The sequence below is a fragment of the Camelus bactrianus genome, chromosome 13, assembly GCF_048773025.1.
Source record: "Camelus bactrianus isolate YW-2024 breed Bactrian camel chromosome 13, ASM4877302v1, whole genome shotgun sequence".
Taxonomy (NCBI): domain Eukaryota; kingdom Metazoa; phylum Chordata; class Mammalia; order Artiodactyla; family Camelidae; genus Camelus; species Camelus bactrianus.
The window spans coordinates 4,729,938-4,749,151 of NC_133551.1; the positions used below are offsets into that span (position 1 = coordinate 4,729,938).

A 19,214-nucleotide genomic window follows, 5' to 3' on the forward strand; every position below is an offset into this window, starting at 1 on the left:
TAACATCTCCAGGAGAGGAAATGTAGTAGTCTAAATGCAAATCTTTGCCAAACTTTCAGTCAATTCAAAACCTTTAAAGCTTTGCTGTCAATAGGACTGTGTGCCTACTATCCCTAATTCTGGTCCTCCTGACCCAGGACGCGGTCTCCACAGCTGGTGATCCATGAGACACTGGGTTCTTGATCCCTTAGCTCTGTGTGTTCTGAGACATCTGGGGACTTCAGCACTGTTTTAGGGGCTTTGGGTCCCACCTCTTCATAGCATTGCTGAGATGAGATCTGTGGGTTCACCCTCATTCTTGAGTGTATGGTGCATTTTTTCTAGAACCAACACACGCCACCGTGGCAGCACTGCTTTGACCACGTGCTGGGGCAGCGTGTGCTTCAGTTCTTGGGTTTAAATTTTCTGTTCTAATTTCTATAATGGGGTATATTGACAGATACACTCCATGTAAACAGAAGCTCTGTGGGGTTTTCAGCAACTTCTAAGAACATAAATATTCCTGAAGCAGCTAATCTTCCTCCCAACAAGTGAGGAGCAAGCCGGCAAGTCCTGGGCGCCTGTGGCGGCCAAGCTGTGCAGCCCAGGCTGCTCACCGAGGAACAAGGAGAAAACCTTAAAAACCTACTTCCATGCTGTCTTTCACAGAATCTCAGAAATGAACATTCTAATATCTAAAGAGGGGTGATTTTTTAAAATAAATTTTTTATTTTATTCCTTTTTCAGTTTTATCAGGTAGAATTTTTACAGTTCAACGTCGCATACACATATTGCATGTAAATACATGTATAGAGCATACTGCATTTTTCAGTTTACATATATGTACTAATTATTGTTTCTAAGAACAGATTAGAGCTTTAGATTTTTAAAATTAGTTACCAGAGGAATAAGGACATCTACAAAAGAATAAACAGAATATGGTAATCCAATCACAAAGGACAGTCAGATGTGCTTGCATATATTCAAGAAATCAAAACAATATTTATTTCATTTGTGGTCTTATTATTATTGCTATTAATTTTAGATTCCCCATAAATGAAGTCATATGGCATTTTTCTTTCTCTTTCCACCCCACTTCACTTAGAATGACAGTCTTCATGTCCATCCATGTTGCTGCAAATGGCATCTTTTATGGCTGAGTAGTATTCCATTGTATATATGTATCACCTCGTCTTTATCCAGTCATGTGCTGATGGACATTTGTGTTGTTTACATGTTCCTTGTTCTATGTCCCTTCTGGCAACAATTACGGATTTTAAATATTTTCCACCTTAAAATCCTTCCTGAAGGAGATGTGGTAACTGGAATCAAAAACAGTTACAGCACAGGGTTGTTTGTGATGGGCCCTGGGGGCTTGGTAGAAAGGTTGGCAGAAAGGATTTCAGATTCTGATCAAATGAGTCCTCCTCTTGTAGCCCTGCTGACCGCCTCTCTCACGGCCTGCCCTACAAGTCTGACCAGTCCCTTTTGTGAATCCTACAGTATTGTGCACAAATTTTGTCCAATTAGTGTCATCCAGTAGGGACCTTAAGTGAGGCACCCAAGCTCCTGTGTTGGTTTCTTCCATCAGCCCTTAACTTCCTTGGGAGCCAGGACTGTCTCATTGCCCCAAGGATCCCTAATGCCTAGTGAGATGCCTGATAAAGCTGGTACTTAACGAGCACATGGGTCAAATGGAAAAACCTGATCAAAAAAAAGCCCTCATTTTTCAGACATGCCTACTTGAGCACAGAGGGTAAAATGACATGTCTTCTTGGATTTGCTGTCAAATACTTCAACAAAGGACAAATAAAAGAACAAAGGTCTGAATAAAGGAAATTTGGAAAAGTTTGTGAATTCCTTAATCTGGGTGATGGGCTGATTGTACTATACTTACTGATGTATACTTAAGTTAGTTTATAATTTTACTGTCATTAGCTGAATAGCAAGTATTAATACGTATTAATTGAAAACCTTAGAACTGAACAAACTTACCCCACACAAAATCCTTAATATCCTAGTAGTTTGTCTTTCAGAAATCTTTTCCCACAAAGACAAGAAAAAAGGGAAAGGCAGATCCGTGCAGTATTTCCACGTTGTCAAAAGACCAAAGGCCGATACAAAAGAAGAGATTGTAAAAAAGATAAAGAGGCTGAAATCAATGTCCGGAAAACCTAGCTAACAATCCTAAATGGCCCAACTTAACTAACCTCAGCACTGCTGCATCAAGAATGGGGCAAATAGCACCTAGTGGATTTTTTTTTAATAAATAAATAATAATCCAGTTCCTACCACAGGCAATTATGATAAGACTGAGTATAATTTCTAACACCAACTAGTGTAAAATCATAATTTCTACTTGATTCAAACTGCTTCTTCTATAAAATTTGAATCTTTTTATTCTTAAGACAGATTTGTGGCCTATGACCTAGTGATAAAATTTTCAACTCGCTTGTATTCAAAAAGTTCACCATAGTGAGAGTTTATTACATCAAGTATTCCTTTTTGGGAAACCCATGTGCCTTGTCACTCTCTTTCATAAGATTTCCTGTGGAAAATTCAATCCTTCATTCAGGAAAAGGCTGAGCAATATATCTCATGGAAAACCTTCATAAACTGCAACACAAGAAAATGAAAATGACAGTGAGCATCCCGTGAAGCCGGCAGACACACAGTGCACGGCTGTGTTCCCGCCTCAAATTTATGTAACCAGCAGAGAAAATGTGCATTTCAAGTAATAGACATAAACACTTTTCAGGACCTGAGCACACAATTTCCCTTTCAGGGTTTAGTGGGCTTCCATTTAATTCTATGAGAAATGTTTAAAACAACAGAACAACAGCTGAGATAGGGTTTAAAGTAACTTTTATGTCTTAGTGAAAATAAAGCCAACTGATAGTTTTCATTTTTACTTTATTTGATCTAATTCTCTTACTTTACCTCCCCAACCTCCTCCACAAAATGATGGTGAACATCCCCTCCTGGGTCAGAAGGCTAAGTAGAAAGTACCAATCAAATGGAGGTGTGCTTTGTTGTTTTATTTTTCAAAACAAACAAGTTTCATTCATATGATTTAATAATTAACATCAGAAACAAAGTCTACTCAATAAATGGTAGCCAAAATATGTCATCATAGCTGCTCATCAGGTTTGGCCCCACGTTACACACTTTTACATGGACATGTGCCATGTGCTGTCATGGGAAACGATGAGTGGGGACAGGGCCTCTGCTCTCACAGGGCACACAGCCTGGTGGGGGAGGTGGTGTTCAATCATTGCCCTTTTTTTTAATGTACTTACAAATTATGGGAAATGCTATTTAAAAAGAACAAAATGAGTCAATGAAAGTGAAAAATACAAGGACAGTATTTAGGCTGAGGGAAGACAGGAAACCTCTTTGAAGAGCTGACACTCCACTGAGACCCAAAGGACAACTCCGGTGCTGCAGGTGAAGGGCAGGGACACATTGATAAAGGGCTGATATCCAGAATATACCAAAAACTCTTTAAACTCAACAAGAAGGATGAACAACCTGATTAAAAAATGAGCAAAATGCCTGAACACAGACCTCATCAAAGAAGAAATCTAGATGCCAAAGAAGTCTATGGAAAGATGCTTCACAGCATCTGTCATCAAGGGGATGCAGACTGAAACAGCGAGGTACCACTGCACACCTGTCAGAACTGCCAAAACGCAGAACACTGACAGCACCGAATGCTGGTGAGGACGTGGAGCGTCAGGAATTCTCATGCATTGCTGGTGGGAATGTAAAATGGCCCAGATACTTTGGAAGACGGTCTGGCAATTTTTTACAAATCTAAACTTACTCCTAACATATGATCAGGCTACTGTGCTCCTTGATGTTTACTCGACAAAATGGAAACTTATGTCCACACACAAAACTGCATACAGACGTTAATAGCAGCTTTATTCATAATCACCAGAACTCAGAAGCAACTAAGCTGTTCTTCAGTAGGTGAATGGATAAACTGTGGTCCAGCCAGAAAATGGACTATTATTTGGTGCTAAAATGAAATGAGTTATCAAGGCATGGAAAGACATGGAGGAACCTTAAATGCATATTACTAAGTGAAAGAAGCCAATCTGGGAAGGTTCCGCAACTGTCTGATTCCAACTGTATGGTGTTCTGGGAAAGGGAAAACCACAGAGACTAAAAGATCAGTGGCTGTCAGAGGCTAGAGGGGAAGGAGCAATGAATGAGGTGCAGCACGGAGCATTTTAAGGTCACTAAGACAGATTACTCTGTATGATGCTGTGACGGTGGATACATGTCATTGGACATCTGTCCAAACCCACAGAGTGCACACCACCAAGTGTAAATCCTAGTGTCAAGTCTGGGCTCTGGGTGATGATGACGTGTCAGTGCAGGTTCACACATTGTCGCAAATGCAAGCTCTGGTGCAGGCGTCAATAGTGAGGAGGCTGTGGGGACAAAGTGCAGTTCATACACCAAATCCAGCCCCAGCCACCGCTGTTAATAATGCTCTGTGGGTGTGTGGAATGTCCGGCTGCTCTGGCGTCTGAACAGCAGAGCTGAGCAGCTGCACCAGAGATCAGGAGGTTTGCAGACCCTGAAATACTTACTCCCAAGTCCTTGACAGAAAAAGTCTGCTGAGCCCTGTTCTAAACGAATCAGAATTCACCCTGATGAGACAGGACAGCAGGGCCCAAACCAGGCATGGTTAAAGGGACTGAAGCAATGTTTTAGTTCCAACACCTTTGCTGAAGTCCTGCAGATCCAGCGACAGACTGTAGCCAGGAAGCGTCTGCAGAAGTAGTCGGTAGCAGGCCTTCCCGCCAGGCTCCGGGATGCTGGGGGCCACGCGCTGCACGGGGGCCACCCGCTTGAAGAAGGCGGACTTGCGGTGGAAGCCGATCAAATCATAGATCTCGGAGAGGATGCTGCACTGCTGAATTCTCTCCTAGGAATGCTGAATCACAGGGAGAAAAGCAACAAGCATCTGAACGAAACATGTAATTGAAAAAAGACCCGTAAATATTTTCCCTTAAAACAGAGACCCAACGACACAGGAAGGAAAAGAATGGCTGACTTCATGCACTGATGGGACCGGATGCAGAAATGCAGGGAAGCAGCGCTGTGCAGATGCTCCAGACCTCCTCTGGGCCCCACCTTTCCGAGTTCCGCCTCTCCTTTTACTAGAAAGGTCCGTATTCCCTGAAACAGAGGAATCTGCTACCTAAACATGGGACACAGAGATGGGAATGAGGAAAAGGAAGGGAAAGTAAAGGAACAACAGTTCATCTAGACCCTAGGGTTTGGGCGGGACTTTCACCAAACACACAACCTCTCAAAGCACAGAGCACATAGTGAGAGGCTGACAGAGTGTCTGCGACTTCTGCTCCTTAAACACCAGCTACCTGCCAGCACGCTGTGCCCGTTACTGAATCATTACAATCATTTCAGAAACTATTACTACCCCGGCTCTCAGGCAAGGAAATCTGAAACTCGGGGAGGAATTATTTTCATCCTGGACAAATTCCCACGGCGCAGAAGTGTCAGAGCCTCCGGCAGACCCTGGACTAAAATGCTCCTCATCACCACGGGCCCTGAGCCTCAGGCTGAGGCCACGTCAGGCCTGCACTGGCCCAGAGCACGAGTCTGTGTGACAGGGAGTGGTCCCACTTGAATTGCCAGGCCAAGGCACTCAGGAACCTATGTAATGAAACCAAATCCCCAAACTCATTTCCAACACACTGCCCTGTCCGGGAGGACTGCTCGGCACATCTGGCTTATGACCTGTGCACAGGCTGTGCAAGGGGCCCAGACATTGACGTGACGTCCCAATGGAAGTGGCTCAGAGAACGCTTCATCACAGGACAGACTCTCCCGGCTTCCAACGTTAACTCTCCATTCCATTTCCAACTGGAAAGTAAGTTTAGACTTGTTTTCCTCTCCAGAAACAAAGACAGTGGTAACATCAGAGGGAAACTCAAGACTGAGGAAGAGTCTCCTGGCCATTTGGAAGGATAGGCTGGGGAGGGAACACAGACAGGGATCAGAAAGACCCGTGTTTCAGTCCAAAGTCTGCACATCATTCGCTTTGACAGTTTCCTTATTAATACAGGTGATAAAATCTAATTATGATTGTTGGGAAAACTAAATGAAATAACGTATGCCACTAGCATAGGTGTAAAATCCTCAATGAGTGTTCCAGAAATGGACGTGACCATGGTTAGATACTGTCTGCCAAGTCTTGGGTGCTAAGTTCACATCAGCCAGCCAGAGATGTGCCAGAGAATGCCTCAACAGCCAGCAGCCTTCTCCAACTTGGAAACTCACAGTGTCCGAAGAACAGGCAGTGGTGGATGCTTTGGGACACTCTGGAGGTAGCACTCCAGTGATGACATTAAAAAGCTGGGGAGAATTTAGGGGACCATACAGTTCAAATACAGAAAACTCATTCCATGTCTACAAATATTCATCTCGAGCCATGATGTTTCAGATAGGAAATACATATTCAAACGTACATCATTTTCCCACATAAGTGCATCAAAACAATTTGGAAAGAATGTAACTTTCTTCTCTAGATCACACAGTGGGTATTACAAGGTTTGTACTGAAAGCCCTACGTGTAAATCATCTGCAAACGTAACTGGGTCCATTATCAGTCATCATCATTCTAAGGGAAGGATGGAAAAGAACAAAGCCAAGCTAATATGCTCTGGTATTTTGTTGGGTTACGATGTCACAGAGGAGACGGACAGGTCATCAAGAAACCACCCTGCCGTGATCACGGAGCCGGGGAGCGGGATGGGCGGCAAGATATATGGCGCAGCCATAGCTGTGCCCGCGCTTCTAGGCAGGTACCCAGTCACTTTGACAAGGTGTCAAAAGTGTATGCCCACGTCCTCATCACCTGTCATGCACTAAAGAGAAATGGAAACCGATAAACGGCCAATAACCTCGGTGGGTACACCGTCCAAAGAGCAAAGTCACAGTTTGACAACTGGCCATCCCGGTTCCCTGGGATTCATTCTTGGAGAACCTTAAAAACCACTCCTCTGTCCTCAAGAAGAGCTGGTACTTGTCCAATCTTTGGCTCAGGGATACAGCACGTTCACGTGGACTTTAATGTCTGCACAGATTTGACTGTCTTTCTCCAGGTTCACTTGTCCATTCTGAAGAGCCCTGAGTTAAGTCCAAATTCCATAAGATCAATTCCCTCCAGAGACAACTCAAAGATTCTGCAATTACAAACCATCTGAACAGGACTGTCCTCAGCTAAAAATGTCACCCACCCTTCACTGTTTTCTTAATCTCCTCTCCTGGCTATTTGCAACAGACTAACACCACCCTCCACCAAGTTCCCCAACTATGTCAAATAGAAAGTAAGGTCCATAAAAGAGGAGACAACTCCATAGTCACCTCTGAATTCCTAGCATATATTAATGTCAATAAATAGAACTATGATTATGGCTTCTTTCCTTTAAAACTTTTCTGGTTATTTAAATGAGACCATGGAAGGGAGGTGTTTGGGTCCAGTATCTTGATCCAGAAGACTCTGGATACATTTTTCGGAATGGCTGCCCACTGATTCATTCAAAACACAACTTCTCTTTCCGGGAGGAGCTGTGATTTTCTGCCAGGAGTTTGTTGTCACTCTCATGCCAGAACAGATTTAAACTAAATGCTTACATTAGATATGTTATTTTTCCCCGCTTCCAAAAACATTGACTTTCCTTACTTCCTTGCCTTGAGGAATGCTTTTTTACTTTTCTTTCTAATTCACCCTTTTATAAAGCAGGATTCAGGATGTGCTTGGCCTTACATAAGAACAGCCATCCAACTCCCAGTATGAGAGGCCTGGGGCTCACCTCCTACCCTCCTGTCAAGGCAACTGAAACTCAGCTCAGGGGCCAACTGGCCCCCAGGGCTTCTAAGGCTCACGTATCTCCCAGAATCCTTGCTTTCTGGTTTGACTTGGATTCTGAGGATTTCCCCTCACTTTCTTGACAATTAGCTGTGCAGCTTGTAAGATGAAGAAGGAAGGTCTTATTTCTTAATCAGCATTTTAAGGAACTTATGTAATGAAGGTTTTCAAGAGTTTCTAGAACCCTCCATTGCCGAGACAGAAAACACACTAGATATTTTCTATGTTTAGCTATCATGTGTATTTTTTCTTTTGTTTTCTTAACTGCAAACAGACATCTTTTAATTAAAAAAAATTAAGGCCCCAAATAGGATAGAGAAAGGGCATACAAAATTAAAGGGCAAAGACAGAAAAATGATAAGTACTCTACAAGGTTAATATAATACTTACTCGATGGATCAGATCAGCAATTCTCAGTAACAGCTATTTGAATTATGACCATGAGGTAAAAGGTCTCCATTGTCAGGAGATAGCTAATAGAAAATAGAATTAAATCAACAAACTAAAATTCTAAGTCTGGCGAGGTACAGAAGGCTACCAGCAAAATGTGTCGTCTTCTGGAAAGGAGGGAGGCTCACCAGCTCTTTACTGTGGAGCCTGAGCCCATGGGAGGACGGTGAAGTGAGCTCTGTAAGTACCCAATTAGCAAAGTGGGTGATGAATAAAGAGACGTGAGCTTTGATGACAGAGATGATACTACTATTCACTTGTCCTGTAAAGTATGTCTTCACGTTCAGTGATCACTACCTCAGCGTCCTCAGGGATTAAGTTTATAGGAAAATTCACAGCCTGGGCCCAGACCTCCTCTTTGAGCTCGTGACGCTGCACTTAGATGTCGCAAAGGCAACTCCAACTCCACCTGCAAAGAGCTGACTCATGATGCTCCTCCCATAGCCATCCTGCCCCCAGGGGGCAAGGTCTCTCTGCCTCTCCGAGCTCAGGCCCATCACTCACAGATGTGACTGGACCCCTCCTTCAGGGCCCAGATTTCCTCAGTCACCGAGTCCAACCACCCACACCTATCCTACCAGATACTCACTGGCACTCACTCAGCACTGACTCTGTGCTGGGTACCATGCTGCACACTGTGCACACGTTATCTCACTGGATCTCCACAGCAGTCCTGGGAGGTCGGTACATCACTGCATTTATTGATTAGATAAATTGTTTCTCTTCCTTGAGTGCATCATCCAAAGTGACACGGCTACTGAGCCACAAAACTGGGACTGAAAACCACTTGAAAATTCTACACTCCTACACCTGGCAGCCACCCTAATCTGACTCATCACATCACCTCCAGCTGAGCCTTCTAAATGTTTCTAAGCATTCTACAAGACAAAAGTGATCTACGAGAGCACCCCACTCCCCTACTTAATATCTGTCAATGACTGTCCACTGCCCTTAGGAGAAAGCCCCACCGGGCCTGAGCACAGCCCAATGGCCCGGCATCTGCGTTCCCTGCGCGGCATCGCCGCCTCACCCACCACACAGCTCTACACTGGCTGTGTCCAGGACAGGGATGCTGACTCCGTACAACCCGGGGCTCGTCTCAATCGAACAATGATCACCTTCTTCAGTGTCCACCTTCTTCACTGCTGACTCTCAGAAAAATGTTTTCTCAGGATGAATCAGTATCTTTTTCCTTACAACTTCCCGTCATTGATAATGAGCTCCACCCAAAGAGAGAAGACTTAATTCTCAGTCTCCTTATCTGTAAAGTGAGAATAACAAGAAAATATGTGAGGTTTTAAGAGAAATAATATTCATGTGAGGCTGAGGGACAATTCCCAACATACAGTAAGCACTCAATATGTGCTTACTTATTATTAATAAGAATATAATGCTTTCCAGCAACCTTAACTCAATGTTTTATGGCTATGTCCAACAGACTACAGACACACTGTTGGACGAACCGCTTTGAGCAGATCAGCACAAGCATACTGGGAAAGGTAAGCGCTGACTCCGGTTACAGCTGCAGCCACCCAGCACTACGGGGCGGGGGCAGTTTCTCAGACTATTACATGTTGCTTGAGCATTTAATTGTCACTAATGAATAAAGACAGGTGTTCTTTAGTCAAAGCTCCTGAAACATAAATCTTCAAAGACTGATGCAAATTAGATTTCAAGTACAACACTCTCTCTAGAAATTATTTGATAATAGTCTTAGCTCCTCTGCACATCAAAAGGGCATGTTCTTAATATATCTGACTACACCGAAAGTGTTGTTTAAAAGAAATTAAGATGAAGCCATCTTAAATAAGCTCTCAGTATCATCTTCACAAAGCCCCACCCAAGGGTCTCATTTCTCACTTCCACATAGGTGTTCAGGTAGCTTAACCTGGGTCTTGGTTTCTTATGACACGGGGGTGGGAAGAGTTGTGGATAGATTTATGTTGCAAATATAAACCTAGGTTATTTGCTGCGTAGAAATCCTAGAAATAAACAAATTGATATATAGTCCTACCTCAAGAACCTCAGACTTTCCATTTACAACAGCATTAAAAATTAAATGAGAGATACATTTAACAAAAATTTACAAGATTTGTACATTGAATATTTTGAAGTATCACCAAAACATTTTAAAAGATCTACATATATGGAAGACATCTCATGTTAATGGAATGGTAGACAATATTGTTAAAAATGTTAAGACTTCCCAAAGTGATTTATAAATTCAGTGGAATCCCTATCAAAATTCCAGCTGACTTCTTTGCAAAAATTGAAAAACTTATCCCAAAATTCATATGGAAGTGCAAGGGGCCCAGGACAGCCAAAGCAATCTTGAAGAAGCAGAGCAAAGTGGGAGGACTCACTTTAAAGGGTACTAAAAAGCTATAGTACTAAGTCAGTATGGTACTGGCATAAGTTTGGATAAATAAATCTATGAGACACAATAAAATCCCAGGGGGAAAAATCTTACATTTACAGTCAGTTTTCCACAAGGGTGCCAACAACACTCCATGGAAAGAATTGTCTATTCAACAAATGGTGCAGGGAAAGCTGGGTATCTGCAGGCAAAAGAATGAATCTGGAATCTGGACCCCCATATTTATATAACAAATAAAAATTAATTCAAAATGGATCAGAGACAGAAATGTAAAAACTAAACCTATAAACTTTCTAAAAGAAGACACAGTATAAATCTTTGAGGTCCTAGGATAGGCTTTGGTTTCCTAGATACAATACGAAGAGCACAAGTGATAGAAGAAAAAAGCAGATAAACTGGACTTCATCAAATTTAAAACCTTTTTGTTACAGAGGACATCATCAAGAAAGGGAAATGACAGGGGAAGGGGGTATCTCAACTGATAGAGGGCGTGCTTAGCAAGAAAAATAAAATAAATCAATACATCTAATTACCTCACCTGTAAAGAAATTGTTTTAATGTTTAAAAGAACTAAAGTGAAAGCACAATCTGCAGAATAGGAGAAAAATTTTACAAAGCATGTATCTAATAAGAGACTAGTATTCAGGATATATAACAAATGCTTACACCTGAACAATACAAAGAAAATCGACCCAATTTTTAAATTTTCCAAGGATTTAAAAAAATACACAAATGGCCAATAAGCATATGAAAAGAAGCTCAGCATCACTAGCCAAATCAAAATGAAAATGAGATCTTATTTTACAACCACCAGGATGGTTATAATCAAAACATGCACAATAACAAGTGTTGTTCAGGTGGCAGAGATACCTCATATGCGGCCAGTGGAAAGGGACAATGGTGCAGCTTCTTTGGAGAAGTCTGTTGTTTCCTCAAAAGGTTAGAGTTATATGGCTCAGCAATTTCACTCCTACATGTAGAGTCATCCCTTAGTATCCTCGAGGGGTTGGTTTCAGGAACCCCCCATCCTGGATTCCATAATCCAAGGATGTTCGAGTCCCTTTACAATCAGCCATCTGGATCCATTAAGTGGAAACTACAGATATGGCTGGCCAACTGTACAGCCAACAGAATGAAAACATATTCTCACAAAAACTTGCACATCAATATTCATGGCAGTATCATTCAAAGTAGCCAAAGGTTACAAACAATATCCATCCATCAATGAACGGATAAACAAAATTACCAAGAATAGTCCCACAAACTTTTGGTCATTGAATCTTTGACAAAGGAGGTAAGAACATACAATGGAATAAAGACAGCCTCTTCAGAAAATGGTGTAGGGAAAACTGGACAGCTGCATGTAAATCAATGAAGTTAGACTACTCCCTCACAGCATACACAAAAATAAATTCAAAATGGCTTAAAGACTTAAACATGTAGACAAGACACTATAAACCTCGTAGAAGAAAACATAGGGAAAACATCTGGCATACATCTCAGCAATGTTCTCCTAGAGCAGTCTACTCAAGCAATAGAAATACAAGCAAAAATATACAAGTGGGATGTAATTAAACTTACAAGCTTTTTCACAGCAAAGGAAACAGTAAGTAAAACAAAAAGACAACCTATGGAATGAGAGAAAATATTTGCAATAAATGAGACTGACGAGGGCTTAATTCCCAGAATATATAAACAGCTTTTACACTTCATAAGAAAGAAAAACAAACAACTCAATCCAAAAATGGGCAGAAGACCTAAAGACACTTTTCTCCAATGAAGACATACAAATGGCCGATAGGCACATGAAAAAATGCTCAATATCGTTATCAGAGAAATGCAAATCAAAACTGCAATCAAATATCACATCTCACCAGTCCGAATAGCCATCATTCAGAAGTTCACAAACAATAAATGCTGGAGAGTCTGTGGAGAATAGGGAACCCTCCTACACTGTGGTGGGAATGCAGTTTGGTGGAGCCATTGTGGAAAACAGTATAGAGGTTCCTCAAAAGACAAAAAATTGACCTCCCATATGACCCAGCAATCCCACTCCTAGGCACATATCCAGAAGGAACCCTAATTCAAAAAGACACCTACACCCCAATGTTCACAGCAGCACTATTTACAATAGCAAGACATGGAAACAACCTAAATGTCCACTGACAGATGACTGGATAAAGAGGTTGTAGTATATTTGTACAATAGACTACTATTCACCATAAAAAAAAATAATAAAATAATGCCATTTGTAGCAACATGAATGGACATGGAGAATGTCATTCTAAGTGAAGTACCCCAGAAAGAGAGAGAAAAATACCATATGAGATCGCTCACATGTGGAATCTAAAAAAAAAAAAAAAAATGAAAAAACAACCAAACAAAAAGATAAACTTATCTACAGAACAGAAACAGACACAGAGACATCGAAACCAAACTATGGTTACCAGAGGGGAGAGGGTGTGGGAAGGAATAAATTGGGAGTTCAAGATTTGCAGATAGTATGTATAGAGTAAACAGCAAGTTTATACTGTATAGCACAGGAGAATATATTTAGTATCTTATAGTAACTTATGCTGAAAAAGAATATGAAAATGAATACAGGTATGTTTCTATATAAATGAAGTGTTGTGCTGTACACAAGAAACTGATGCAACATTATAAACTGACTAGAATTCAATGAAAATATTTTTAAATAGACAAAAACGAGAAAAAGAAAAAAGACATTATCAAATCAAAAGAATAAATTACTGATTGAGGCTACAACATGGATGGACCTTGAAAGTTTATACTAAAATAAGCCACACACAAAAGGGCAAATAGTGCCCTTTTAGGTGAAATGCTCTAAGCGTTTGTTGTACTATTCCAGTACATTTTCTGGAGGTTTGAAGTCTATCAAAATCAAAATAAAATGTATTATTCATTAAAAACATAAAATGATTCCTCACAGGAGGGCTTTAATTAATAAATGCAGAAATGCATGTAAAGATCCTGGAACAACAATTTGCATGTCCACAGAGTGTCACTGTTGTCACTGCCACTCAGAGGGTGGTGCCAGCGCTGATGAGGGCTGCCTCCACTCACTCCCCTGCAGAGAGGAGTGAGGGCCTGGGCTCTGACAGGAAGGGTGACCATGAACATGGGTTAGACAGAGCCACTCCCCAGACTCTGCGTTACCCAGCTTTCTTATACAAACTGCTCCATCTAACATAAACACGCTACAGGGATGGATCTTACAACACAGGGAATATAGCCAATGTTTTACAATAACTATAAATGGAACATAAAAATAAAAATTGTGCAACTATTGTACACCTGAAACTTATATCATATTGTAAATCAGCTATACCTTTATAAAAAATTAAAAAATAAATTACAAATTTTATCACTTTAGTATTCAATTCGGTTTTTAAGTAACTACTAAACAGCTTAGAAAGTATAAAATATTTAAGTGTGATAAGTTTGTTTACATATTTATTTACTTTCAGCCTCCTGCTAAAAGAGAAATTAAACAATTTTTTTAAACACAGCTTAACAACCATTCCAACAAAAAGACAAAAGTGAGAGTGAAGACAAAATGGAGATTGAATACTTAAATGAAACCAGGGGAAGGTAAAGTCATAAAAATGAATGCCATGAAGTTAGGGTAAGTGTTAAAGGCCGACTAGAAATTCAGCTGTAAGATTCTTGGCAGCTAAAGCAAAAAGTAAAAGATGATGTGATGGGTGGTAGAGCTCAGTGGTAGAGCGTGGGCTTAGCGTGCACGGGGTCCTGGGTTCAAGTGCCAGGGCCTCCACGAACAGATAAATACCCCTAATTACCTACCCCCTAAAGAGCCCCAAAGAAAAGAAAAAGAGAAATTTGTTTCCTAAAAAAACCTGATATTAAATTTAGATTAAATACTTGAAAACAAAAAAGTAAAATAGAAAAGATGAGTGACACAAGCGATAATGCCCGTGAGATCAATCTGCAGTGGCTGCTGGCACGTCCCCATGTCCCACGTGGGAAAATCTGAAACATCCTTCTCACCACTTAGAGTCATCCTCAGCCCACACCACCCCTCCCCCTGTTAAATGCAGGAGCACGGGTCGGGCCGGCCTTGGCTCTCTCTGTGTCATCACAGTGAGACAGGATGGAAGGGGGCAGAGCACAGCCATTCAAGGAAGGCCACAACAATTAACATCAAAATGGTGAAGGATTCAATCCCCAATAGGCCTTGAGGCTCAAGATGAAGAGATATAACTTCTAGCAGAGCTTGAGCTTCATTATACACCCATTGTAATAGTAACATGGTGAATAACATGCCCCAAGGCACCATGGCAATCCCAAGGCTAGCCACAAAAGGTCACAGGGTGGGAAATGGCCAACTCCCTGGGAATCCCAGCCCCTTGCCCTTAGGCTGCTCAGTCTACTTATTAGCATATGAAACAACCAAGCCCAAGAAAACGAGCAACACAGCGCCACCTCGCGGTCACCACTCTCTCTCCCTCTTTCGAGAAGGCCCACACTCTGTCTGTGGAGTGTGTACCTACTTTTAATCTGAGCACCCGAACCCCACAACTCGTGGCCTTTCTCTTGCCTTTCAATGTGTCTCTGTGAATAAATCTACCATTACTCAACAGTGGCTTGCTTTTGAAATCTTTCCTGCATGAAGCCAAGGACCCACGTCTGGTGGGGCACATTCCAGGGTCTCAACCAAAGCCTGGGACACAGCCCTTCCCATGCCCCACATCTGTTTTCTTGTATCAACAGGACTGGGATATGAAGGGAGTTCTGAGGCCCCAGCTAAGGGACAGAAGCAGCCCCCAGGGCTCAAAATGGCGGGCAGCCCCTCCCCCAGCAGGGGCCCTGAGGTCGGCCCTGTTCTCTGTGTTTCCATGTTGTGCTGACCCCCTAGCCAGACAGCGTTCTCCTAGGCCTGTCCCCACAAAACCCTTCTCTCCAAAATACAAGCACATCATGTCACAGTCCTCTTATTCAACCAGGAAGTTTTCAGCGCACTTTTTCCTTCCCTAGTAAAGAATCTATCTGTCCTCCCTCCCATCCCACCCCTTCTTTCTTTGTGAGAACTCTGTACTCCTCACATACCATCCTGAACGCAGCTGCCTTGCTAGCTGGAACCGAGATGCTTCAGTCTCACACAGCTTGCGTCCTTTCACTTTCCCCTTTCTACCTTAAAAAGCCTTTCCTGAGTCTCCCACCCCTCTGATTCTGAACTTCACAAAGTGCTGAGGTTGCAGTCACTGTGTGCATACCTCCCAGGTTTTGGCTAGATTTCCTTCGAAAGATCTTCACTAAGGAGCTGCATCAAGAAGTATAAAGAGGCTATACTTACATCTGAGCTGAGGAGCCTGCATAAAATTTAAATGGCTTTGAAGAGAGAGTTAACCAGGGACAGAGAGGCCGCAGGTCCTAGTCAACAGTGTCATGAGGCAAAATGTTCTTCAAAGGCTCAGAGTGGCTTCTGAACACGGAGTCGGCAGGGAGGAGATGCCAGGCAGTGAGTGGGGTGAGTGACACTGGGTACGCTTCCCCAGCTGGGGAAGATTTGGATTTTGTTCTAGTTTTCCAAACAATTTCTGACTACCTTTTTCTCTTATTGTCACATACCATTTCCTACGAATTAAGAAAAATCAATGTCAGTCATTTGCACCACTTGGTAGAAGCTACACGATATCATTCACAGGGCTGGGATATAACAGCCACACCGGTCTAGGTTGAAAGACCAGTGGGGGTATTTCCAAAGTAATCACGGGCATGCAACAAACTCCCCAGCTTCAATTACCTCATCTCAAATGTGAGGCCAATAAAACTACAAAGCAAAGTGCGTTATGCTTATGGCCAAAATCTGTTTACTAGGTAAGTGCCCGTAAGAGCTGCCGCTGAATGGGGAATGAGTATGATCAACGAGGCCAAGTCAACCTGGTCACACGCGCCCTGCCTTCCTGCGTTGGTCCAGGACCGGAGTTTGTTTAGCTGAGATGAACGCCCCCAGAGCAGCCCCGAAGGGAAAGCTCCCAGCTCTGCTTGGCGAGGCGTGTTCCTTTCCTTCTCAGAGCTGATCACAATTTGCAGTTGTCTGTTTTTACATTTATCCCCTTAGTACCTGCCTCCCCTCCGGAGTTTTGCTTAAGCAGCACAGGTCCAGGTTTGTGTTGCTGCCTACTGGATATTCTGGGCTGGGAGACAGGCGACCCCACGTCTGGCTCTGGGGCTGAACGGAGAGGGCAGAAGGCCCAGGGGCCCATGCTGAACCGAGGCCCCAGCACCCAAAATTATGGTCTGACTTTGGGCAAATTACACAGTCTTCTTTACCCTGAGATTCCTCATCTGTCCATGAAAATAACTGCCCATGGCATATAGAGTTTCAAGGATTAAAGGAAATCACCAAATTCACAACCTATTCAAGGGGCTACCAGTGCATCCTCAACAGGCACATGCTACCTTTACGGCTGTGACACACGCTAAGCGGGGCGGACAGACACAGTGAACACTGCTAAGTGCCTGTTTGTTAAGTGTTTCATGAGTGTTATAATACTGTTTACAACTTACAACAAACCCAGGAAGAAACGAATATTATAATGCACATTTCACAGATTCACCAACAGATTAAGGGAGGTTACACTCTAGTCCAAGGCCCTTTGGTGAGGAAATGGCGATTTAAACCTGTATCTGAGCCCAGGCCTGGGCTACTTCTCTCTCCAATCCACCTGCCCAATACACAAGTTTGCACAGGCCAGCTCTTAAATGCAATGTGTGCCACCGTTTGTCAATGTTTGTTAGTTACCATAAACTGCTCTCAGAAACCGCTACAAAAAAGACAGGTGGACCCAAATCCCTGCCAACAAAGTAGAGGAATTCTGCCTTGCCTTCTCCTGTAATGTGCAGAAACCATTCCCTACACCACTAAATTCAAATGTATGCTTCATCCGTGTTTATGTTTGCACACGGAATATTAAAGTAGAAGGTACCTGCAGTAATTCTATCTCGGTTCCTTTCCAAGTTTCCAGATTATCCACAATCAGTCTGTGAATGAAAATACTACAATGTGAATGAAAATACTGCAACCATGTCAGTAAACAAATAATGCTGAAACCAAGTCATCAGCGGCTGCCGCCATCCCCCAGCGAGGACAGGCCTGAAGACCAGCCTCTACAGCCACTCACAACAGTGCCCTCTGAACAGAATGAGAATAAGAAAAGACAGAATACTTGCCCTAGATAGCTAGGTGCTTGTCTAAAGAATGAATCCAGTGAGCCCAAATGATACATAGAAAATCACTAAACTCTTTAACTTGACATACCTGGCTTTCTTTAGATAACAAACAATGTTTTATTGTTCCAACTACCTGGTCTTTGTTGTAAAGTTCCTATATATCCTGGCTCCTCCCCAACCTCTTGGGAGCAGTCCCTCAGAGTGATCTCAGAGGCTGTCATCCCGGCTTGAGTCCTCCCGCCAAATAAATCATAACTCTAAACTTTCAGGCTACACATTTCTTTCAGTCGACAAGTCCCAGAATAGACACAACTCATCAATTCTGTAATGGAACACACTGGATCAGGAACCAAAAGCATGTTCTAGTCCAGAAAATCTACGGGACCCTCTTTTTTCCTGTCATTATACAATCCCACCAGAACTCATTAATTTGATGTCTGCTCATCTGGCAACCAAACTCAGAGAAGAGTCAACTCAGCAGAGTGCCGTGCTGGGGAGAACACCCCACAGCAGCATGGCGAGCTGCCTGCCCTCCCGCAAGCTCTGCTGACGCCTAGTGTCCTCCGTGGAGACCAGGCCAACAGAGCTATTCCCAACAGCTGCAAAGTCCCACACATTAAATAAAAGCGTTTTATTTTATACGATATGTTACGTATATAACCATCTCTGAAGACAGCTTTGCAAGAAGCCCAAATCTTCAACATTAATCTGCAAAGGCAAATGCTGCCCCCAAGGGAAAACAAGTCTTAAAACGATGCTAAGGCCTCCAAAGTCCTCTCCAGGACCATCAATCAAACTGCCTGCAGGCCTGCAGCTGCAGGCAGCTACATGTCTGTTTTTAAAGCAACCCCTTCCTGCCGTCAGGTGCTACAATATCCTTCTACGCCCTCCCATCTGAGGGTAAGAGCAGCCAATGCAGAACCTTGCAGGGAAGCACTGACAAGACTGGACACAGAGGATCAGAGCTAAACTAAGCCTTCTGATGACACGAGCTTGTCACTGTGTCATTTTACAGATGAAGATATAGAGAGAGAGGTGGGGTGATCTTGTTCAGAGTCACACAGCTAATAAGTGGCAAAGTCTGTAACCCAGCTACACCCTCCAGTGTGACGCCCCCGCTGGGACTCCCACAGGGTTCTCTCGTGCCTGCCGGACCACTCCTTTACTGTCACTCATAACCCACCACAGTGTCTGAAACTAGCCTGCATTTTCAGCCTCTTCTCCCTCTAATTTCTCAGAAACAACGCTGCTCGGGACACTGTGTGACTTCCAGCTCCCCAA

General features: G+C 42.8%; 1 long non-coding RNA gene across 1 annotated transcript in view; it reads right to left on the minus strand.

The window, feature by feature from the left end:
* Nucleotides 1–8,924: 8,924 nt before the first annotated feature.
* Nucleotides 8,925–19,214, minus strand: part of LOC141579536 (uncharacterized) — a 36,018-nt gene continuing 25,728 nt past the window's right edge. Inside the window, exons 5-6 of the long non-coding RNA XR_012511088.1 lie at nucleotides 10,812–10,899; nucleotides 8,925–9,602 (exon numbers count right to left, since the gene is read on the minus strand). This is a non-coding gene — a long non-coding RNA (uncharacterized LOC141579536). The remainder of the gene's footprint in view (nucleotides 9,603–10,811; nucleotides 10,900–19,214) is intronic.